The sequence below is a fragment of the Molossus molossus genome, unplaced genomic scaffold (genome assembly GCF_014108415.1).
Source record: "Molossus molossus isolate mMolMol1 unplaced genomic scaffold, mMolMol1.p scaffold_m16_p_13, whole genome shotgun sequence".
Lineage (NCBI taxonomy): Eukaryota > Metazoa > Chordata > Mammalia > Chiroptera > Molossidae > Molossus > Molossus molossus.
In genome coordinates, this window is record NW_023425348.1 from 60,310,357 (window position 1) to 60,334,420 (window position 24,064).

At 54.4% G+C, this 24,064-nt stretch overlaps 1 protein-coding gene across 1 annotated transcript in view; it reads left to right on the plus strand.

Annotated features, from left to right (window-relative positions):
- Positions 1-24,064, plus strand: part of KCNC1 (potassium voltage-gated channel subfamily C member 1) — a 44,468-nt gene that overhangs the window by 7,975 nt on the left and 12,429 nt on the right. The gene's annotated exons all lie outside the window — the stretch shown is intronic.

Consider the following 24,064-nt stretch of genomic DNA (forward strand, 5'->3'; position numbering starts at 1 on the left):
CTAGGGCATGTGTGAGCTGTCCTGGCAAGGGTGCTGATACCAAGTGGTAGGAGCCAGGGCAGGGGGGTCTACGGAGCTTCCTCTTACACTCATCCAGACTCCCTCAACCTGCTCCCATTCATTCATTCAAGGCATAGTAACCATGCTCTGCGTGGGGTCTGTTCCTGTGCTGGGCCTCTGTGAGCCATCAGTGGCTCAGTAGACTTGCCCCGCCCTTTTGCAGGCACAGACCTGGGGGTACCACCTCTTTAGGGTGGGCTTGCTCAGGCCCAGAGGGTGGCACCTATTGCACTCAGGCCCTTCTCTTGGCTGTCTGCCCTCTGAGAGTTACAGAAAGGGGCACTGAGAGAGGAGATGCTGTGCCAGGCCGGAGGGGTGGGAGCAGGGGCACTAGCTTCATGGCATGGAGAGGGAGGCAGCGAGCTGCCACTGTGCTCGATGGAGCTGGGGTAGGGGTGTCCACAGCGGCTGCCGCGGGGGCTGCGGGGGTAGTTGCTGGAGGACTCCCACCCATGGCCAGCTCTCAGATTACTTGGGATGCTTCAGAAAAGGTCAGGCTCCTGAGCTCTATCTAGCAAGAATTTGATTCTTAGATCTTAGGGTCAGGTCAGGATGTTTCTGCTCCTGGATGATGCTAATGCTCAGAGCATGAGGGTCTGCCGTGGGGGACATGGTGGCTCATGTTACTCAGTGAGGTCCTCTGACCAAAGCATCAGCATCACCTGGGCAATTGTTAGAAAAGAAGAGTTTAACCCCCCCCCCCAACACACACACCTACTCATTCAGAATCTGCATTTTAACAGAGTCCCAGATGAATCATACACACATTAGATTCTGAGGAGTGCTTATGTGGCCGCAGTTCCCCATTGAGGGGAAGTGAGGATGCAGAGAGGCCTGGACAGGTGGGTTCAGGTGGCAGAGCTTCACGGGTGATTCAGACTTTTCCTGGTGCCCAAGACATTGGCATCAGGGTGATGGGCCTGAGCACGAGGCCCCAGCTCAGTAAATGGCAACTGCGTCCAGTTGCTCAGACCAGAAACCTTCCGTCATCCTGGACTCCTCTCTTTTTCTCACACCTCAGCCAATCCTGTTGTCTTCACGTTGAAAACCTACCCAGGACCCAGCCGTGTCTCACCACCTGCACTGCTACCTTCCTGATTGAAGCCGCAGCTTCTGTCCCCTGGACTGCTGCCCACTGTCCTCCTGCTTCTGTCCCTGCCTGCACCTCCTCCACACCGCAGGCAGGCCGTCCTGGTGGAGTGCTGGTCGGACCGAGCCACCTGCTCTGTCTCACTCGGGAGCCCAAGTCCTTAGGAGGGTTGTAAGGAGCTCCTTGCACTCTCCACCCGTGCCTCTGCTCCCCTGCCTGTCCTCTGTGCTCATTCTGGCCTCCTTGGTTTCCATGGGCACACGCTTGTGCTCCTGCCTCAGGACCTGTGCTCTGGCCCTTGCTCCCCCTCCCCCCCCACTCCCTCGCTCACCTCCTTCAGGTCGGGGCTCAGATGTCCTGGTCTCGGATTGCACCCTGCCACTCCCTTTCCCGGCAGGCTTTCCTGCTTTCTCTGTGGCACTCGCTGCCATGTAGCTACGTTAACCCTATTTACCTTGTTTCTAGTCCGTTTATCCCCCCACCCCACCCCAGAACGTAAGTTCCACAAGGGCAGGCTTTTTTGTCTTTTACCCATTGTTCTGTGCTTGGAACCGAGAACAGGATCTGGCACATCGTGGTGCTAAATAAACGTGGATTAAAAGAATGGATAAGGAGGCCACAGTTCAAGACATAGGTCAGACATGGGCACAGCACCTTTGAGCCTGTTCCTGGCTGGCCCCCTCCTTCCTGCCTCACCTGGAAACACAATCCCTCCATCCCACAAGCCTGTAGCCACGATGGAGAGGCTAAGGCAGTACTGGGAGTGCTGGGGTGCCCTAGTCAGGGTTCCACCTGCCATTGTCACTGCTCGGGCGATGAGGCTGTTCACATGCTGGCCCCTCCCTCTCTCCAAACTCCTCCTTCGCACAGCTTTAGCCCAACCGCTGCTGACAACTGCAGCTCAGAGGCTAACAAGCTAGTTTCTAAAACCATGATGCACAAGCTCTTAGGTTGGAGACATTGCAGGGACACTGAATGCGCAGTCCACTCGGTCCAGCCAACGCCCAAGTCCAACTCCCTTAGGACTCTGCTTCTCCTGATGGCCAGCCAGGTTCTTTTTCTCCTTCTCCTTCCCTGTCCACTCCCTCCTTCCCTTTTCCCTCCCATTGGCCCCTTTCCTCTATCAGCTGTGTTGGGAAATTCTAGACATTAGTTACTGGCTTTCAACACAGATTCTATTCCTCGAAGGCCTAACATACTTTTTGTCCCAAATCCCCCTGCTTTGAGCCTTCATTATGTCGTCAGTAGAAAGTGGGTGGGCTTTATGGCTGGCCCCACTTCCTGGCTACCTGACCTTGGCAATACAACCTGGAGCCTTGCTCTCTCCCAAGAACATGGCCTCTTGAGCCAGGAGGCCTGTGTTTGAATCCCAGCTCAACCACTTCCCAGCTGTGTGACCTTGGGCAAGTTCCCTAACCTGTCTGTGCCTCCAGAGAGGGCTATTAATAGCACCTGACTCATAAGAAGTCGTGAGGATTAAATGTGTTAAGCACTTAGCCTAGAACCCTGCACATAGTAAGTGCTTAATTACCATGGATTCCATTGTCTTTTTACCAGCACTTGGCTCTTAAAGAGCCAAACAAACCCTCACCTGTTCCCTCTCTGCTCCCTTCTTCCAGCCAACTGACTCTCCTTCCCAATGCTGCTCTAGGAGTCGCCTCACCTACCTTGGCCCTGAGGGCTCCTCCTTCCAGAGTCTGCCTCCCAGGGCCCGATTTCAGGAGTGTCACCCTGGGAGGCAGACCTGGATTCTGCCACAAATCTGCAGTGTGTCCTAAGCAGGTCACGGCCCCCTCTGAGCCTCGGTCTCCCCATCTGTTGTAATGCGCTGCCCATCTGTGCTCTGCTCCCTGCCCAGCTGTACTGGGGAATGAGAGATGAATGGTGGAACTTTCACCTGAGGTGGAGAAGGAGGGAGGACCATTGATACCAGGCTGTGGTCGGAAGCCCAGTGCGAGGACCGGAGACATTGATAAGTGTGCCCGCGTGGTGAGCTGGCAGGTGGGGGCGTGCATCACAACTCAGGATTGAAGCGTCTCCTCTTTACAGGGGATGCTCAGGCACAGGGAGCAGGCAGCAGGGGCCTGGCCGACCCCAGGAGCTGCTGGAGGCCAGGGGCTAGGGCCTGGGGCTCCTGTTGGTGCCAGTGGGTGATACCCACTTCAGGGCTGAGCTGCCCCACCACACCAATGCCAGGCTGGATGGAGACAAGCTAATATTAGCTGCGGGGGCCCCAAACAGCTGAGTTCAGGGGGCTGCAGGGACCAGCCTTACTGGGCCCAGGCTTAGATGCTGCTTCAGCCTGGGCCATGGCAGCCAAAGGAGGCTTTCTCAGCCTGTGCAGGGCCTCAGATGTCTCTTCCACATCACACTACCCAGACCCTGCTGGCCTGGCAGCCCTGATCCTGCTTCACCCTGGCTCTGGCTCCAGCCCACGAAACCCTGGCCTACTGCCATGATGCCCCCCGCCACACTTTACCTCTTTCCTTCCCCATCCACAGTGCAGGAAGGGACGTCTCTGCATACACTCCTACCCTGCACATAAAGACAGTCTGTGTAGGTCCCTTGCCATGGACTGCTGTTAGCACTCATTTATTCAAAAAATATTTACAGAGCACTTACTAGATAACAGGCACTGCTCTAGAAGCTGGGAATAGAGCAAAGAACAAAACAGTAAAAAATACCTGCCTTCAACAAGCTTATATTCTCGTGCAGGGAGAATAAAAAGAAACAAGTGGACACATGGGATATACAGCGTGTCGGATGGTGAGAGGAGATGGAGATGGGGGGGGGGGGGCAGGAAATATGGGAGGTGGCAACTTGAGGCAGGGAAGGCCTCCTAAGCAGGTGATGTTTCAGCAAAGACTTGAAGGAGGTGATGGAGGGAGACATGTGACAACTGGGAGCAGAGGGAAATGTGACATGCCCAGAGCAGACACGTGCCTGGGGATCCAGACACAGCAAGAGGCCAGTGTCCAGGGTCAACTTGGAGAGCCAGGGAACAGTGGCAGGTCAGAAAGAGCAGAGCAGAGCTCCCCACGGTCCCACCGGGCTCCCATTCATGGGCCTGCCTCAGTAGGACCTGCCTTCAGGTCCCCTGAGTGCCAGCGCCGTGCGTGGCTGTGCTCACCTCCGCCCTACCATCGCCTCCCCTCCTGTGGCCACAGGGGCTGTGCAGTCTGGACCTCCAGGCAGCCGGACCTCAGAGAGGGAGCTCCTGCCTCACATAATAGGGGACCTCCGCCATCTCCCTAAAGGTAAGCTGTGCCCAGAGAGGAGATGGTGGGGTCACTTACGGCTGCCACACACTAAGGCTGAGCTGTTCCCTCAGGGTGGTGTGGAGCTGGAGAGCAGTCAGGGAGGGAGCCAGAGGTCAGGGGCCCTTCCAGACAAAGTCCAGTCAGCAGTTTCCATTCACAGAGCCCTTGATGGCAGCTCCCCTGGCTCTCACTCCAGGTGTGTTGGAGAAGATGGTGAGCATAGCGGTTATGGGCAGACTGGAGCCAAACTGCCGAGGTCCAGACCTGGCTGTGCTGATTACCAGCTGTGTGACCGCTGCACGCTTCCGCCACCCAGCTGTGAGGGGGGATAAGAAGCGTCCCCACTTCAAGGGGCTGCTGTGAGAGCAGATGATGAAGCCACAGAAAGCCTCAGCTCAGGGCATGGTGCCCCCGGTGGTCCGGTCAGACACGCTGCCCTTCTCGCCGCAGTTCAGCACAGGGGCCGCCTTCCAGGGTGCTCTGCAGACAATGCCTCCCCCTGAGGGTGTGAACCAATGTCTGCAGGAGGGCTGCTGTGACCAGGGAGGCCACGCGGCTCCCCAGGCAGTTTCTCTGCCCCTGCAGGTAATAGAATGGGCAAGTGTGACTCCCTTGGGCCTTGTCACCAGGGTAGGACTGTGAACATACTTCAGACCCCAGCCTCCTGCCAGGGCCAGCATCTTACCACTTAGAGATTAATGTTTTATGCTCAACCTCAGGGGTTCTCTGAGCAGCTGTGAGGAACACAGTCACCTGCTGGGCCACCTCGAGCCAGCTGGAGGGCCATGGGCTGGGCTCTTGGAAGCCCATGTGGCTGTCATCTGCTAAGGGCGGCCCTGGGCAGTGTGCTTCTCCCCGTGTTGCCACGGTGCTCCTAGCTTGTCCCCTGACCAGTCTACATACCTGGAGCATGGCCTTTGTCCTTTCGGGCCTTAGTTCTCACCTATGAAGTGTGCATAAAGATGTGTCCTCGCCTCTCGGCAGTGTTGGGAGAATCCACTGAGACCGGAGGCAGAAAGATCATTTGTGAGGGAGAAAATAGGGCTCACTGTTGTGGGCAGGAGGAGACCACCATCTCAAGGCCAGGGCGAGTGTTGGGAGAGGACATGGTGGAGGTGGGAGCACAGGCCTTGGACTGGGCTGGGCCTGGGTTTTGGTCTCCCCTCTGCCTCAGTGTGGGCTGGGGCAAGTGTCATCTAGCTGAGCCTGTCTCCTCATATGTGAAAGGAAGAGCAGTCTCGGGGGCAAAGCTCCAGTGTGGTGCCTGGCACACAGGAGCCACTTACTAGGGGTTAGATCTGGCCTCCTGAGACATCATTGTCACCCTGGTCCTGGGTTCAGACTCCCCGGGGGAGCTGGTATAATAAGGCCCTGGCTGAGCCACAGAGACAGGGAATCTGCCACGGAAGCCTCGTCCGAGAGCCCCACAGCCTCAGAGCCATGAACCACTGTCACCAATGATATATTTAGCATCACAAAGGTCAGAAATGCCAGAGCTGGCTTCCTTCTAGGCGGCAGGAATCGTGTCTCCCGAGGCCTGGCTGTCACCAAGCAGATATTTTTTTCCTGTCTGGCAGTCAGGGGATCTAGTAGAAGCTGCAGAGTAAGGAATCACTGTGCTTTGCCCTGGCTTGCTGAGTCTTTCCATGTCCACGGCCTTTCTCCAACCCTGTTGTGCTACCCTTGGAAATTCCACCAGTCCTGTCTGTCCAGGTCACCCACCCTCGGCCTCCAGACCCATCCGCTGTGCCTCCAGCATGCTCCAGCTCCCCCTGCCTCCTGCCTCTGCTTATGCTCTCCTCCACCAATCATGTCCTTGCTTCCACCTCGGCCTTTCTGAAATGGACCCACCCACCATCGAAGGCCGGCTCTGATGGCCCCCTCTCCTGGAGCCTTTCCTGAGCCCTCTCCTGAAGAGGCTGCCCGCCCCGCCCGCCCTAGAACTCTTCCTGCCCTTGAGCCAGCTGACCTACCGAGGCTACATGTCTCCCTGACAGCTGCAGCCTCTGAGAGGGCGAGGACCAGCTTAAGCAATGGTAGTGGTTCTTACATAACCTGAAGCCAATCGATCTTTGCTGAAGCGACATACCTCACAATAGCCCTGTGAGGTAGAAGGATTTGCCATTATCCCCATTTTACTGATGAAGGGGAAAATGGCCCAGAGAGATGAAATATATTTATACAAGACTGTACATTAATAACTGGTGAAAGAAGGGTTAGACTCCAGGTCTTCTTTGGGAAATTAAGAAGGTAAATTAGTGCCAGTGTTCCATCCTGCCCTGTTATGCTGTGGTTCTCTGGTCAGGAATGAGGTGGACAGCTGGATGAGGGACAAGTGGATGAAAGAATGGATAAAAAGATGGTATGGATGAATGGATGGAGGGAAGGGTGTAGGAGTGCATACCCAGATGGGTGGGTAGCTTTGTGGATGGCTCAACAAATGGATGAATGGATATATTCCTAGTCTCTTGGCTTCAAGGCAGGAGAAGAAGTCCCACCTCTCATCAAATGAAAACAGCCTAGAGAATGGGACTTGAATGCTGAGAACTTCAGGGTGGAGCAAGCAACCCAGCCCATGTCTGGAGAAAGTGGGTTTGCCAAATGCAGGAGGGGATGGTTTGTGGAGTGAGGGACCTGGGAGGTGGGGGCAGGGCCTGGCCGAGGGGACTGGTCCACTCTCAAAGGGTCGAGGCTCTGATGGAGCAGAACCAGGTCAGGCTGGAAAGACATTGCGGGCAGTGCCATGTGACTAGGGAGGCCTCAGGGCCCAGGGTTTTCCAGACTCCCTGAATCTACTGGAGGGCAGACAGAGAGTGGGGGATTGGCCTCTGAACCCCAGGACACACTGAGCATACTGAGGAGGGTGCCACCTTCTTGAGGCCTTGGATGTTCCTGGGTCAGTTATACTGAAATCCATCATCTTCCCACTGCTTTTCGCCATCAGTCCCCAGGTTCTAGATATGAGCTCTAAGGCTTTTATTCTAATTGCCTAGCAAGGGCCAGTAAAGGGGCCTCAAACATAGGCGACCAATAGTTGAGCTTGGCAGGGCCTAGAGGTTTCGATGCTGCTGGCCTAGAGCAGATGTTTCCAGCTGGCGCGAAGGATCTCCATCTGCACAAGAAACAGTGCTGTGAGTGTCTGTGCTCACAGACACAAAGCCCTGCTCTAGTGTCCCTCAGCACCAGGTCGCACCCCCTTCCCCCACATACTCACACTGGCCCCAGCAATCTCCCTGGGAAACCAGATCCCAGTGAGAGTACCTGGTGTACCACTAACTGCTTATTACAGTCATGGCTGCAGCTAAGTACAGTATAGCTCCAGAACACCCAAGACCAAGACAACAAGGGGAAGTCTTTCTATATGAAAGCTCCATGTGCAAACACACAAACATCTGCACACACGTACTCCCCACACTCATGCATGCCAGTGGCCTTGGACAGTCATGGCCCCATCCTGGCCCCAACACAAAGTTTCATTCATTCACTCAGACATCCATTCTGTAAATGTTAGTTGAGGGACTAGGAGAATGTTTAAGAGCATGTGTTCTGGAATCAGACAAAGGTAGGTTTTGTATGCTGACTCCATCACCTCCCAGGTGATGATCATGGGCCACTTAGCCTCTCCAAGCCTGATTCTTTTCTTTTCTTTTTTTTTTTTTTTTTTTGGTACGTGCCCCTAGCAGGAACCAAACCTGGGACTCTCTGGTCCGCAGGCCGACGCTCCAACCGCTGAGCCAAACTGGCCAGGCCTTGTTTCTTTCTTTATAAAAATGTGATGGTAACTGCAGTATGGACCTCAGGAATGGTGTATGGCAATGAGATGGGGCATGTCAGGTTCCTTAGGAATGAACAGGTCCAGCTCAGAGTAAGTGTCAGCACACAGTAGGTGTCTTTATCCTATCAATATACCCACCATGTGCCTAGCTCTATGCTGGGAACTTTATTTAAAGCTGTTATTTCTAGAGCTGGTTGTGAAAAATGGCACCTGGTGTACAGTAGGCACTTGGGAAATACTTGGTGATTGACTCAAGGAACAATTGAGTGAAAGCTGCATCAGTGGATGACCAGATGTCCTTGTAGCTTTCTTCTCTTGGGAAGAATCTACTGCAGGCGTCTCTCCTTCAGGCTGTCTCTGGTAGGATCTAGATATTCTTGTGTAACACAGGGGTCCTAGAGATACAGCTGGAGCTCAAGTGGATCAAACCACCCTTATTTTACAGATGGGAAATGCAGCCCAGTGGGAGGAAGGAGTTCTGGGCTGGCACTAGGCAGGGCTCTGTCTGCCAGGGAAGGGGCTGGAATTCTGTCTGGCCTGGGTAAAAAACAAGCCTCAGGACTGGAAGGTGCTGTCACTGTTCCCAGCCTTTGAATAGGCCGGCAGCTAAACTGGTTTGGCCATCTCCTCCCATTGCACCTCCTCAAACAGAAAGTGACATTTCCTGGTGCTTTTTTAAGCCCAGGCTGGCTGGGCTGGCCTGGGTGTGGGGTGGGGAGGGGGCAGGTGGTGCTGGGAGTCACACAGCCCAAGTCTCTCCGCACCTTGAGTGACCTCAAGATGCTGGGAATAGACATGGTCTCATCTTGCCATGTGTCCCAGATTCCAGTTCTAATGCCCAGATTCTAGATTCCACATTCCAGGGCCTGCATGTAGGTTTTGAATTCCATGTTCCTGTGCCAGGTTCTGCCCTGTAGGCAGTACTCAGGGTGTTGAACTTCATAACCAGCACCTTTAGCTGGCAGCCCGCTGGGAAGGGAAGGTATGTCTGCTCCTCTCTGAACAGGAGCCTTTGTGCCCTGTGGTCACTCTCCTCCGTTATTCATTTCCATGGCTGGTGGGGACTCAAGTCTTTGTTTATTGAGTGTGCCCACTGCTAAGAGATGAACGTGATTGTGCCTGCTGCCGTGTGTACATGAGTCTGCTGTCAGTGAGTGTGCCCATTGCCAGTGTAACAAATAAGCTCTGGAGACTGAGTTGATGAGAACATGGCTAAATTATTTGTTGTACATCTAGGGTCAGTTTAGTCACAGACTCCTGGATAGAGATTATCCTTTACCAGTGTAGGTGAAGATCTGATGTAAGTGCAGTGAGGGCCGGCATAAAGGCAAGTCTGAAGTTAGGGGTTATGCATGTTGTCAGTGCAGATGGAGATACAGTGTCAGTGAATCAGTGGTTCTGCACATTGTCAGTGAACATGCAGACACAGCATCAGTGAATCTATGATCGTGCACATCATCAGTGCCGATGCAGATACAGCATCAGTGAATCAGTGATCGTGCATGCTGTCAGTGCCGATGCAGATACAGTACCAGTGAATCGGTGGTCGTGCGCGTCGTCAGTGCGGATGCAGACACAGCATCAGTGCATCGGTGATCGTGCATGTTGTTAGTGGGGATGCAGACACGATGTCAGTGAATCAGTGATCGTGCACATGGTCAGTGCGAATGCGGACACAACGTCAGTGAATCAGTGATCATGCACACTGCCAGTGTAGACGAGGGGAAGTGAGCACCAGAGGAGAGGTTGGTTCACTTCCTAATGAGGCTGAAGGGCCTAAACTTATGGCCATTGTGTAGATAGAAGGATTTAGGCCAGCAGACACAGGGCGAGTATCCACAACCTTCCCACAGATGAGAAACTGTGCTTTTGCTTAGCTGTGCTCCTGGTTCCCGGGGATGGGATCCCTTTCCCTACTAGTTTGCAGTGTGTGGCTAGCCTGGCATCAGGGCCAGCCCTCATCCCCAGATCCAGCCACTTCATGGGCAATAAATAGGAAAACTTAGTAAATTAGATAGTGTGAAGTGCCCACACTCATCCAGCTGGGCACAGAATGGGTGGCTGTTGTATGTATATTATACCTCAGTAAAACTGGGGAAAAGTTCGTGTTCAAAGATGGTACGTGCAATGGGGGCTGTAGAGTAAGGAAAACCAGATTGGTTGGGAGTGCTGGTTGAGATTTTAAAGAGAGTGGTCAGATTAGGCAGGTACTTTTGTGAGACGGTGAGAGAATAAGCCATGGGTGTACCTGGCAGAGGGAACAGCCAGTGCAAGGGCCCTGAGGCAAGTGTGTGTCTGGCAGGCTTAAGGAATGTGTCTGAGGAGGCGGATGTGGCTGGAACAAACAAAGGGGCCAGTGGCAGGAGAGGCACTTGGAGGGGTCATGGAGGACCACTTCACACCAGGGTCTACAGCGCATTGTGAGGACCTTGGGTTTTCCTCTGAGAGAAATGCTGAGCCAGTGCAGGGTTTGGGGCAGAGAAATGACACAACCAGATTTACATTTAAAAGGAGTATCTGGCTGCTGTGTTGAAAACAGTCCTAGAGCACCAGGAACCTTGGAAGCTGAGAGACCAACTAAGAGGCTTCACCAGAATCTTGGGGGAATGATGATGTCTGGGACAGGGTGGTGACAGTGCCACTGGGAAGTGGTCAGAGTCGGGATTTGACACTGTGTCAAGCTGAGCCAACAGGATTTCTTCATAGACTAAATGTGAGGTGTGACAGAAAGAAGTGTCAAGGATGACTCCACAGTTTCTGTTAAGGGTGGAGTTGCTATCTCAGGAGATGTAGAAGGCTGCAGGTGGTGGGGGTGGTACAGGAGTTCAGCTGTGTCTAGTTGGGAAAGAGCTATTAGACCTCCACCCAGAGATGCTAAGGACTTGGATGCTGAGGTCCTGAGCTCAGAAGGACTCGACTGCAGGTTAAATTTTGGGAGTATGCTGTTAGTGGGATTTGAATGGGTGATGGTTTTTAAGCCTTGGAACTGGGAATCACTAAAGCGAATGAGGTGGATGGAGAAGAGGACCAAGGCTGAGCTCTGGAGCACCCTGTAGTTGGAGGAGCGCTGGCAAAGGACATCAAGAAGGAGCAGCCAGTGAGGTGGGAGGAACGTCAAGAGACTGTGGGGCCCTGGGAAGTGCGACCAAAAGGAGGGGGTGACCTTCTGTCTCAGATGCTGCCGATGGTCAGGGGACGTGAGGACTGGGAATTGTCCCTGTTACTTCTGCCTAGAATGCTCTTCCTCATAGCCTGTGCTTCCCTGGTTGATTCCTACCCATCCTTCCCACCCCTGCACTTGTCCCTTCCTCCTGGGGGCTACTCTGACCTCCAGACTTGTTGTTAAAGACCCATTAAATGCCTTATGCATTCTCGAAGCCCTCATATGTCTTACAAGTAAGTGTTTGTATGGTTATTTGATAAATATTAGTCTCCTCTGCCAGGTGGCTGTTTTGCTCGCTCTGTACTCAGTGCCCTGCACAGGACTGGGATAAGGAGTAAATATTTGTTGGAGAGAGAGAGCAGGTGGGCTGTCAACTGTGGTCCTATCTGGGCTATGCCCACTGCCCTCCCTGAGCTGTCCTTTTTGGGGGTCATCTTCTTATTCCTTTACCCCCGACATATACACATATATACATACACATGCATACCCTATTAGAAGTCAAGACCTATGACTCAATGAAAAACACAAGTGGGCCTGGGGGGAAATTTCTCAGTGGATTCCTAGTGGACACACCATAAAGCCTGGAGTCTCAGTTTTCTCATCTGCCAAATGGGAACAATCAAGACAGATCTGTTGATGGCCCAGCAAGTGTGTGTGTGTGTGTGTGTGAGAGAGAGATTCATCTAGGATTCTAAATGTGAAATGTATTATAAACTGCAGACAGCTGTACCCAGTGTCATCATACTGGGAAGAGGAACATCTTCCCCCAGGACTACCTGGATAGATGGGAAAGAGATTTGCAAATGGAAGCCCTGGAGCATAGTGATTTGGGGGTTACAGTTACCTGGTTTCAAATTCTGCACTTCTTAACCACTCTCAACCTCAATTTTCTTGTCTGCAAGAAATGACACCTTCGTCAGAAAGGAAGATGAGTGAGGGCATGTTTGTAACGACGGTCATTGTTACTTGATAACAGAGAACAGTGAGGCTCAACAAAGCTAAATACTCCCACCACCAAGGGGACTGTGAGGATCGGCAAGGGTGCAGCACACGGTCCGCTTAGCCATGCACAGTGAGTGCTCAAGGACAGCAGCTCTGAACCAGGCCAGGAGAGCTGGCCAAGTCAGGGAGTGTGATGGAAGCTGGAGAAGGCCTGGCCTGCAGGAGAGATGGCGCAGGGCTGGGTCCCGAGGCCTGCCTGCCGGTGTGGGCAGGGCTGTCACAGGGAGGAAGAGAAGCAGGTGTGTTCTGGTGACTCTAAAGAGCAGAACTGGGATCACTGGGAGAAAGGGGCAGAGAGGTTGACTTAAGAAATAAAAACATGTCTCTAGAGCGATCCAAAGACAGAATGAGTGGTCTTGGGAGCTCCCCCTCGCTGTTGGGACATCTGTCTCAGAGTTACCACAGGGCCGATGGTTATCTATGGGATGCCTTCCTTCTCACTTCCAGACCTGGGAATCGCAGTCACTATATTTCTTATTCCAAACTGTGGCACAAAAAGGTTTAAAGCACACGAGACACACCATTAACAGAACTCCTAGAAATAAAGAAGGAAAGAAAGAGTATAATGAAGACAAGAAATAGTGATACTCTAAACCCAGGTAAAGGGCTTGTCCAGAGCTGAGCACCAAATGGAGCTGAGCTCCCTGACAATCAGGGCAAAGGAAGAAATATGGTCCCATAACTCATCAGACAAATGCACTGGAGACACACACCATATAAGTCCTGAACTAGACGAGCAATTTCCTGTGGAACACTAATATTATTTCTCCGAGTTTAAATGTTAATGGTAGAGGGTGTTTGCAGTCTGGACTTCAGGAGGGAGTGGGTGTTGGCTCCCTGACACCCAACCTTCCTGGCCTGGGAGACTGACTGGGTGCTCTGGGATAGCACAGCCACTCCCCTAAGGCGGCCTGGGCCCGGGGCACTCTGGGATAGCACAGCCCCACTCCCCTAAGGCGGCCCGGGCCCGGGGCACTCTGGGATAGCACAGCCCCTCCCCTAAGGCAGCCCGGGCCCGGGGCACTCTGGGACAGCACAGCCCCACTCCCCTAAGGCGGCCCGGGGCCCGGGGCACTCTGGGACAGCACAGCCCCTCCCCTAAGGCGACCCGGGCCCGGGGCACTCTGGGACAGCACAGCCCCTCCCCTAAGGCAGCCCGGGCCCGGGGCACTCTGGGATAGCACAGCCCCACTCCCCTAAGGCGGCCCGGGGCCCGGGGCACTCTGGGATAGCACAGCCCCACTCCCCTAAGGCGGCCCGGGCCCGGGGCACTCTGGGACAGCACAGCCCCTCCCCTAAGGCGGCCCGGGCCCGGGGCACTCTGGGATAGCACAGCCCCACTTTCCTAAGGCGGCCCGGGCCCGGGGCACTCTGGGATAGCACAGCCCCACTCCCCTAAGGCGGCCCGGGGCCCGGGGCACTCTGGGACAGCACAGCCACTCCCCTACGGCGCCGCCCGGGGCACTCTGGGACAGCACAGCCCCACTCCCCTAAGGCGGCCCGGGGCCCGGGGCACTCTGGGATAGCACAGCCACTCCCCTAAGGCGGCCCGGGGCCCGGGGCACTCTGGGACAGCACAGCCCACTCCCCTAAGGCGGCCCGGGCCCGGGGCACTCTGGGACAGCACAGCCACTCCCCTAAGGCGACCCGGGCCCGGGGCACTCTGGGACAGCACAGCCACTCTCCTAAGGTGGCCCGGGCCCTCTGCTCCCTGTTGACTGCCTACGGTTGAAGCCAAGCAGGAGCAGCCAGGTTGGGCTCCCAGGGCACAGCCCAGCCGCACCGTGCGGTGGACGTTCTGCTCTGCTGCTTGGGACCTGGATTCTTCACCTCTCCAAACCTCGGACTCCTCGTCTGAACAGCAGTGATAACAATAGAACTCACTGCACTGGGCTGGCGTTTGGTTTAGATGAGATGAAGCGTGGAGAGCGAGGTCTGCCCAGGACCAGGAAGCTGCTGGTGCTAGTCCTCCAAATTGTTACCCGAGTTAGGCTGGAGAGCCGGGAACTCTGGCTCACACTCCACTCATCACTGTGTGACCTTGGGTGTCCTGACCCACCTAGGCTCATTTCCTCCCAGCCCTGTGGAAGTGGGAATGTGAAGTCACCAGCCACCCAGGAGTGTGTCCCTCACAGCTGGGGGCCACAGTGCTGGGTCTCGGACGGCCTTGCCTTGGGCTGTGGCACAGGAAACAGGTCTGAGGCCCATGTCATTGGCTCTCTCAAGGCTGTCCTTGGCTCCTGGTCTGTTGTTAGCAAGTGGCAGTGGGGTCAGAATAAATTAGAGGGAAAAAACGGAAATGAAACACATTTCTCCCTTTAGCTGTTGCTACTGCTTCTTGCGCTCCCAACCTTTAATTTGGGGGAAAAACAAAAATGCTGCGTTTGGATTTTTTGTAGCGGGAAGCTTTGGCTCAACTCCTGGAATACCAGTGTGCAAGGGAACTGGCAGTCTTGGGGTTTCTCCTGACCCAGAATTCTGCCCTGGATCTGGAGAATTCCTAGATACCCCACCTGTTCCTCCAGGCCCCTCAAATAATGTCTTCCTTCCTGGAGTTTTTTATTCTGATTGTCCCATTTTAAAAATAGAGACCCAGTCTCTGAGATGTCACTTGCCTGCACTCATAACCCAGTGGCAGAGCTGGGATTCAAAGGCAGGCCTCTGAGGCCAGCACAGGACTCGGCCCCTTCTCCCTGCTGCCTGCTCCCAGCCCTTATGCTGTCTCAGGCTGATGAGGTTCATTGTGCATCAGCGCTGCCTGGCACTGGGTCTCATTGGCCTCCCGGATCCCAAATGCCAGGATGGGGCTGGGAGCATCAGAGCCACCGAGGGCACACATTAAAGGCAAATTCTGGTCCCACTCACCCCTGCTGAACCCCAGTCTCTGGGTGTGGGGCCAAGGAATCCCCATTTGTACCTCCACTCAGACGCTCTCTCCCAGCACCCTCCACAGAAGCCTTTGTCTGCTTCTGCCTCCTTTGTGCCCCACCAGCCTCCTCCGGGGAGGGCTTCTTACCCCCTGCTTTCCCTTCCACCCTTCCTAGGGGCTTGGGCTGGGCCCTCACCAAGTTCTCCTTGTTGCTAAATCCAGAGACTTCTCCTCTGACCTTATGCCACTGGGTATCTCAGAGCTGTCCCTCAGGAAACACCCTCCCCGTGTCCTCCAAAACCAGGGTGCTGTTCAGCCAGGCCCACGCAGGAGCCCACTGGACTCAGGCTCACTCATGCCACATGGGCTGAGCAGAGGCAAGGTGGCGGGCTCTCTGAAGGACAGTCCTGCTGTTTTGTGATGTGGGGGCACATCTGCCCCTCTGTCCCACGTGCTGCCCAGCTCCACGGTTCCCCTTCCATGACTGCAGGATTCTAGGCTTTCCTGCATCTTCGACACTCTGCTCCTAAGCGCTCTGTTTTGATGGGAAGGCACCAGCGTGGGAGGCCCACTGAGGGTCAGAGTGGGAGGCTTGCGTGGGGACTGAAACAAGGTGTTTGAACACCTCCTTCTTACTTTCTGTGTACTATTTCATTTCATCATCACAACTGCCTGGGAGGCAAGGAATCCTATCCCACCTCCTCCCTGTCAAGGAATGAAGGCTCAGAAAGGGGCAGTGACTTGTCCCAGATCACCAGCTGAGCCAGGCCCAAAACTCAAATTGGTCTGACTGCAAGGTCCTGCCATTTCTACTCCAGCTGCCGCCTGCTTGACAAGAGGGACTCGAGCTGCTTTTGACCTGGGGTCTAGAAGGCAGGTGGGACCCAGAGAGTGGAGAAGCCTGGGAGGGCATTTTAAGCAAAGTTTCAGAAGCCACAATGGTGACAACCCCATGCTAGAGCCCAGTACTGATGTCTCAGGAGAACCTGGTTCTCGTCTCTGCTCCACCTGAGAGCTCTGTGACCTTGGGTGGGTCCCTTCCCTCACTGTGCCTCCCTCTCTCCATCTCTGCCACAAGGGGTCCATTTATTGATGGACCAGAAACCTCTGGGGTCTCCTCTCCCTCTCTCCCTCTCTCCCTCCCTCTCTGTGTCTGGGTTTCTGATGACCATGTATTGACAAGCCCAAGGTACCACCAATTTAAGACATGCCCTTGGTCAAATAACAGTATGTTGGGAAAATGGGAAGAAATACTATTTTAAGAATGTGTACATTTTATGACATATTTTCATTTCCAGTATGTACATCTCAGGATGAAAGCAACGTGGGAACCTCTGCCACCTCAAAAGTTGCCACTGTTGGGGCAGCCCCTTCTGGATATGACCTGTGTCTAGGGTCAGAGGATGAATTCACGAATTTAGCAAAGTGGCTTCTTATCTCTTGGGTAGTCTGGGCTCCCTGCAAGCTGGACACACCTTTTCTGGTCTTGGTTCACCCACTGTCCACACTAAATCCCAGGATCAAGAGGGTCAGTGCGGTGGGAGGAGGGGATTCTGATTTGGGCACAGCCCTGCCTCCCTGTGGCTTTCCCCTGGGCTGGCTAAGTGACCTTTTCCCCCTGTCTGTCCTCTTTCAGTCAAGGACAGTCCCAGGGAAAGGGGAACCCCAGGCTACTGTGTGAGTGATCATCTCTGGCATGGAAAAGGGTCCCAGCCCGAGAATGGGTCTCAACTCAGAGAACACATGTCCAGAGTGCCTAGCCAGACCCTGACTCCACTAGGAGATGGCCCATACATGTGTGCACATGCATATACACATCACACCCACACATGTCCTTACACACACACCACACCCATACATGTCCTCACACACACACCATACCCATACGTCCTCACACACACATCACACCCACATGTCCTCACACACACACCACACCCATACATGTTCTCACACACATCACACCCATATGTCCTTACACACACACCACACCCATACATGTCCTCACATACACCACACCCATGCATGTCCTCACATACATCACACCCATATGTTCTTACACACACATCACACCTATACATATCCTCACACATCACACCCACATGTCCTTACACATACATACCACGCCCATACATGTCCTTATCAACACCTGCATGAACTATATACACTACACACAGTGGCTGTTTACACAAGCCTTACATACTGGAGGCAGGTCACATGAGCAGGTGAAGTTCCTTCACCGTATGCACACCTACTTCGTTTACACACAGCCTCCCCCTTCCCGCCAGCACTCTCAGCACACAGACTCCCCCACACAGGCGCCCACACAGCCGTGTTCCCTGCACACTCACACCCTCCACTCCCACCTTCGATGTAGCGCGGTGGGGAACTCCTGCCACCACCCACTGCTCCCTGTGCTGGGTGCCACAGAGGGAGGATTTGTGAGAAGGAATGGGGGCCAGGATTTGGACACTTGTCTGGAGTGCTCAGGACCCAGCCGGGCTTCTTGGAGTTGATGGTGGGAGCATTTACTGATGGGCCAAAAAAGGAACTGGACGCCAAAGGGCCTCCTTCCCCCTTGTCCCCTCCTCCCAGCCCTCAGCCAGCCCCACATGCTGTGGGCATGCCCAGCCCAAGGAAGTGCAGACGAGTCTAATTCAGTTTCCAAACTCAACTGACAATTTATTTAGGCCAATTGGCCATCCCGCCTGCTCTGCCTCACTGACTCCACATGGATTGACTCAAACGCTGCACACCCCCGCTGGGCAGATTTAATTAGACGGAAAATCTGACCTGAAGCCTCTGGGGGCCTGGGGCCTGGACACCAGCCAGGGCTCCCCTGATTAGCCCCGCTGCCTGAAACCTTGCTGAGTCTCAAAATCCTCAGAAGGGACCAAGTCCAAGCCTCACTTTGCCAATGATGACACTGAGGCCCAGAGAGGGGAAGTAACTTTCCAAGGTCACACAGCGAGTACACGGCCAGACCAGAATGCTGGTCCCTGCACCGTGTTACAACCATCACTAGTTTCTGAAACACCAACCTGCAAGAACACAGATCCCCACGGCGAACTCCTGAACAGTTCTGAAACGCAAGTACAATTTTCTAAAGATGACTGTGGCATAAATAATTTATAAATGAAAGTCATAGCACATATTGGTCATTTTAATAGATAGTAAATTGCTTTCCTGATTTATGGTTTCAGGGATGGGGCTATGATAAAAATAACCTGGTGATTTATAAAACATCTTCTTAAGTCAACAGATCGTTAGTAGGTTTGTCTGACTTTACAGCCAACAGCCTCACCAGCCTGGTTACTATAGAAATGGGATGCCTCGCTCCGTTGCCATGGCTACACTTTCTAGAACACAATTGGTGGGTCTCTCATGGTTTGTGATTTGCTTCTGGAAAAAAAAAGAACCAGAAACTACCAGCTTGGCTTTATGCTGCATTATCAGGAGATCTTACCTATGTTGTCTTGAAATTTCACAGGGTGGCCGCTGAGGTGACCAGGCTGGGTGACAGGTACCCCTGGGCCACCGGCAAAGCTCCCTTCATGCCCGCTCACCAGCTAGCGGCCCAGGAGGGACTGGCCTCACCACTGGCCTGGCTGTTGGGGCACAGATGCTGCAGGGTGGGCTGGGGAAAGGAGACAAGTCCTGGTGGGCGGCAGGAAATCAGGAAGCCTGTTGATGGGCAGGCCCTAGGGATGGGAAATCCAGGAGCTGGCACCATCTGAGCAGGGAGGCAGGCTGAGGGCACGGAGGCAGGCTGAGGAGGCAGAGGCAGGGTGGGCTGGAGAGACAGACACTGAGTTAGTCATACCCCACGGGGTGAAGTGGGCAGAGGCGGGGCCCGCTGAGCGGCAATGCCTGGGGTCTATTGTATCTGTAGTGGGTGCACTGTGTGGTGACCACTCCTGCATCAGCCGAGTGCTCTGAGTGTGTACGTGCGAGTGCCCTGTGGGGATTGCAGGGTATGTGCCCTCATCACAGCACCTGGGTGTGCATGTTTGCTGTGTGGCGGTGTGTTTCCGTGTGCTCCGTGGGCCCTGTGTTCTGTGTGCATGTGTAGTCGGGACACTGCTGTTTGTGTGGCCACATGCACAGTGTATGTGCTCAGGTAGTGAGTGAGGTGTATTCTCTGGGTAATGGTGTGACTATGGTCTGTGAGTGACTGTTCCACATCCTCTGGGTGACTGGGGATTGGGAGGCAGACAGCTCACATGGGGTGCAGCCCCTGATCTTTCCTGCAGCCCCTAGGGAGAGTGACAGTCCAGGCTTGTGCCCTGGGCCCCGCTAGGCAGAGGGTCCCTCCCTGCCAAGGGTCAGCTGATCCCAGGCCCTCCCCTCCTTATATACTCCCCCTCCCTCTGGCTGAGCTTCTTGGACAAGTTGAGGTCATCTCCCACCACGCCTTCCCTGAGACTTCAGGGAAGTTCTCCAGGTGGGGATGTAGGCTAGCCCATCCAAGGCTGCTGTCAGCACTGATTTCCTGAGCAAGGTGTGGCCACACGCCTGTCCCTGGGGCTGCTCTAGCCCCAGGCACTTCAAGTCCTAAACAAAGAGGCCCAAGAACCATTCCGGTGTGGCTGGGCTCCAGCCAGTGGATCCAGGCATCCCAACTCTCTCCCTCATTGTAGACGGGCATAGCCTGCCCTCAAGTAGTCTGGGCTGTGGGTGCCAAGCTCCAAGATGAACCATTCAGACCTGATCAGGGTCAGTTCCCCAGTGCACAGGGCTGTGTTTCTAGACCCAAGAGCTGTGGCCACTCTAGTAGTGGAAGGAGCTAGATAGATTTGGGTCCGAGCCTCTGTTTCATCTCCCGCTTTCAAACCTTGGTCCTTGAACCTCTCTGTACCTGGGCTTCCTTTTGGCACAATGGGTTACTGCCACCTGTCTGACCAGGTGGTATGAGGATTAAAGGTACAGAATAGGTCTTTAGCTTGGGTTACTTCCTCCTTTCTCCTTCCTGTGCTCAACTTCCCTGAGGCTGGACAGAAGGGAGCCGGGGACTCAGCTGGATGTGAGCTCTGACCTGCTGGTCTCTGGGCTTAGGAGAATGTGGTAGTCTGAGCAAGCCAGGGGCACCTTCCTCCATAGCCCTCCTAAGAGTCCACCTGGACCCGGATGTTGCTAGGGCTCTGCCTATGACAAAGAACCAGGATGCCGGCAGCAAAGGCCAGAAGGAAGGCCCCGGGAGCCTACGCAGGGCAGGAGGCCTGGCTTCCACGTCTTCTAGCTCCCCTGGGGAAGAAGTCCCAATGTCTGGCTCGGGGCCTAGCCGCTGCTGTCCAACTCCCATCCCCATTCCTTCAGCTCTGGGGCCCAGAGACGAAAGAATCAGACAGGATCACTGACAGCTGAGAACCAAGGATTTTTTTCCTACCCTAATGTTTATAAGACCTGGCCTCTTCCTGGGCCTCATTTTTCCCATCAAGACCTGTCCTGTGAGAGGAGCAAATGGAATGAACGCTCTAGGGGCATGTGGGGGGCACTTGGGAGTGAGAAGGCTCCTGGGACACCAGTGCCCTGTTCCCATGAGCCTCCCCTGAGCACTAACGAGCCAGGCGTGGAGACAGGCTTGCCGTCTCCCAGAGGGCGAGTTTAGAGGCTCCTTGGGGGGTCTCTTCATTTGCTGTCTCATAAGGGCCTCGGCTGCCAAGAAGAGCCTCACCTGGAGAAGGCAGCCCAGAAGAAGGGCTACTTAGTGGGGCGCTGAGGAACGGCGGGTTCTCCAGAGAGCAGCTGGCAGGGACGCTCTGGCGGAACAACGGGTGTGAAGATGCAGAGATGGGGGCACACGGAGGTGGGGGTTAGAAATGGCAGAGTGTATGTGGCAAGAATGTTGAGCGCACGTGAGGAAGTCCGTGAGGCCAGGGCACCGAGTCTCGTGCCAGGCCGAGGCGCTCGGGCTTTCCTGTGGGCAGCGTGGTCAGGTGGCATGCGCAGCTGGGATTCTGGACGGTTGCTCCTTCTGGTTTGGAGGCTGGACTGAGACTGGTGGCCAGGACTGAGGCCTAAAACCTGTTAGCTTTGACAGCAGCAGCCCTGTTGAGAGAGAGTCACACATAAGCAGAGGGGACAGAGGAGGGTAGATGTGGGACAGAGTGGGAGGGTGATGCCATGGCTGTTGGGGCAGCAAGGAGGAGAGATGCCTCCTGACTTCTGCCATTGACCAGGGTGCAGTGGGCCCTACCTTTTGGCATCCCTCTGTCACAAAGGCCAGGGAAGGGTATGGCTGGGGCATGACCTGCCCATGGGGAGTATGGGCTGTGAGTGCCTGGCTCCCAGATGGGGTCCTCCAGGGGGAATCTGGGGCCAAATACCCAGCAGACAGGGATGTTTTAGCTCCAAGAGCTTTGGCAACTCTGTTGATGGAAAGAGCTGGATAAACTTGGGTCAGAAGAGTTCTCTTTCCATTGCTTCCACTTTGCTTTCCTGGTCTACCTCTGTGAGGACCCATGGACCCTTACAGAGCTGTTTCTGGAGTCAGAAGACCTGGTTTAAGTCCCTACCCTGTCCCACCTTGTCCAAACCTCACCCACTTCATAGGGCTGAGGGGGCTTACCTTTTTAGTCCACTGCATCGTACTCGTCTCTATGTGTGTCCTTTGCCCTCAACTGGGCAAGGAGCTCCCTGGGGGCCGGACTGGGGCCTTATTTCCCTCTGCGTTGGGCATAACCTGGTGCTGGATGAGGAAGGAAAGGAAGAAAGGATGGATGGATGGATGGATGGATGGATGGATGGATGGATGGATGGGAGGGAGAGAGGATAGACAGAGGAAGGATGAGTGGATGGTAGGGAGGGGGAAACAAAAGATGGATGATCAATAGATGGATGATGGATGGATAAGGAGGGATAGGTGAATGAAAGGAAGAATGCTTAGGGATCACAGCTGAGAGTAGTCTGGGATCAAGTTTTTGAAAACTGCTCAGTGCTCTAAAGCCTATGGGACTACCAGCACCATAATGCTTGCCTTGGGCAGAGCCCTTCCTGTTTCTGGGCCTCTGGCTTCCCCTTCTGTAGCACGTAGTGTCTTGGACCAGATAATCCCTAAAGGCTTCTCTTCTGTTGACATTCTGAAATGCTGACGTTGTCCCTTCCCCTTACTTCTCCCTGTCCCCAACCCAGAATGTGGCTTGGAAGGTCCACATAGTTCTTGGTTTTTGATCCTTTCCAGGTTGGGTGCCAGGTCCCATAGCCATGGTCAACCCAGACAGGGCTGTTCTGAGACTTCCAATGCCGCCCACCCAACCAGGTGGGGAGGGGCATCAGTGCAAACTAAAGAGACTGCTAGAAGCAACATGGCTGCCTCCTGCTGCAGATACAGGGTGAGGCCGTGGCCTCCTTGAAGTGATCTCCAAGGGCACCTCTGTAGAGCACAGGTGCCACCTAGTCCAGACTAGCCCAGGGCTGCCTCCAGGAAGACGGCCCTGTTCCGGCCATGGTCTGTCTTCGCCAAGCGGAGAGAAGGAGGGTCCAGAGGGAAGGGGAGCAGCAGGAGCATGCAGGCAAGAATGGCCAGCTGGGCCCCTGGAGGAGAGCTGATTGTCAGGGTTCCTTCTGCCCAGGGCTGTGCCTAAGGGGGCCATGGCATGTTAGAGTTCCAGGGGGACCCAACTGGAGGCTGTAAGAAGAGACCTTGCCTGGAATTCAGTCTTGAGAAGGAGGGTTTGAAACTCAGACATCTACTTGATTCTCTGTCCGTGGGTGCTCATGTCTGCTGGGGGCTCGAGAAATCCGAGGGGTCATCATAAAGGGCCACCACACCAAAGGGGCTCCTGAACCTTTCTCCAGGCCCCCAGGGCCAGAGCAGGTGGTTCTGAACAGGCTGGGTTATTCCAGCCATTCCGTTCTCACTGATGGGATCTGAGAGAAGCAGGTACTTACATGTTTGGAAAACCCCAGCACCCCAATGGCTTCTTCCTCCTTCCCAGCACACTCCTACCCTGGGGCTGGCAGACAGCAGAAGGAGAAAAGCAGACACTGTGGTTTATGGTGCCTTTGAGGATACTTTGTCCAATTCTCCTCCTGGTGCCAGAACCAGCCACACGGTGGCTCTGACAAATGACCATTTAGCTCTATTTGAATGCCTCCCAGGATGGGGAATTCACTTCCAGGTTGGGTATGTGAGTTCCTAGGATAAAGAAAGCAGTTTTTAAAAAGTCATCTAAGGCCCTGAGGCAGATAAGCACCTTCTTTAGATCTAGATAGGGTGGAACCTGAAAGAGATTCTGTGGGTGAAAGACAGACCCATGACAAGGAGAGTGAGTAGATGGGAGTAGGAAGGAGGAAAGATGGGAGGTGTGGCCTAATCCCCCCACAGCTGCTCCCTCTCGTTTCTTTGCCAACTCCAGCCACAGCAAGCTAGGTCACTTTTATTAGTCAGGGTGGCTAACTGCTTTAACCAATCCTCCCCAAACCACAGTGGCTTAACACGATAGAAGCATATTTCCCACCCAAGCAAGAGTTCAATCAGAGGATTTAGTGGTCTTTCTTTTCAGGATCCCAGACTCCTTCCTTCCGGTGGCCCTGCTGGCCCCTAGGGCTTCAGTATTTGCCCGGCAGTGGGGGGAAGAAAGAACATGGAAGACAGAGTAGGAAGGTTTTATGAGCCAGACCTGGCATTCCTACATGCCCCTTTCGTGTAGGGTCCACTGGCCTGAACTCAGTCACCCGACCCTGCCTAACCCCGAGGAGGCTGGGAAATGTAGTCTAGCCACTCCTCCGAGAGGAATGGAAACATGTCTGGGAATACAAAGCAGTCTCTGCCAGAATCCTTTCATTCCGGAGCTTTCTTACCCGGTGCCCTGATTAGGGAAAGGTGGGCTGCCAGCTTGGCCGGGGG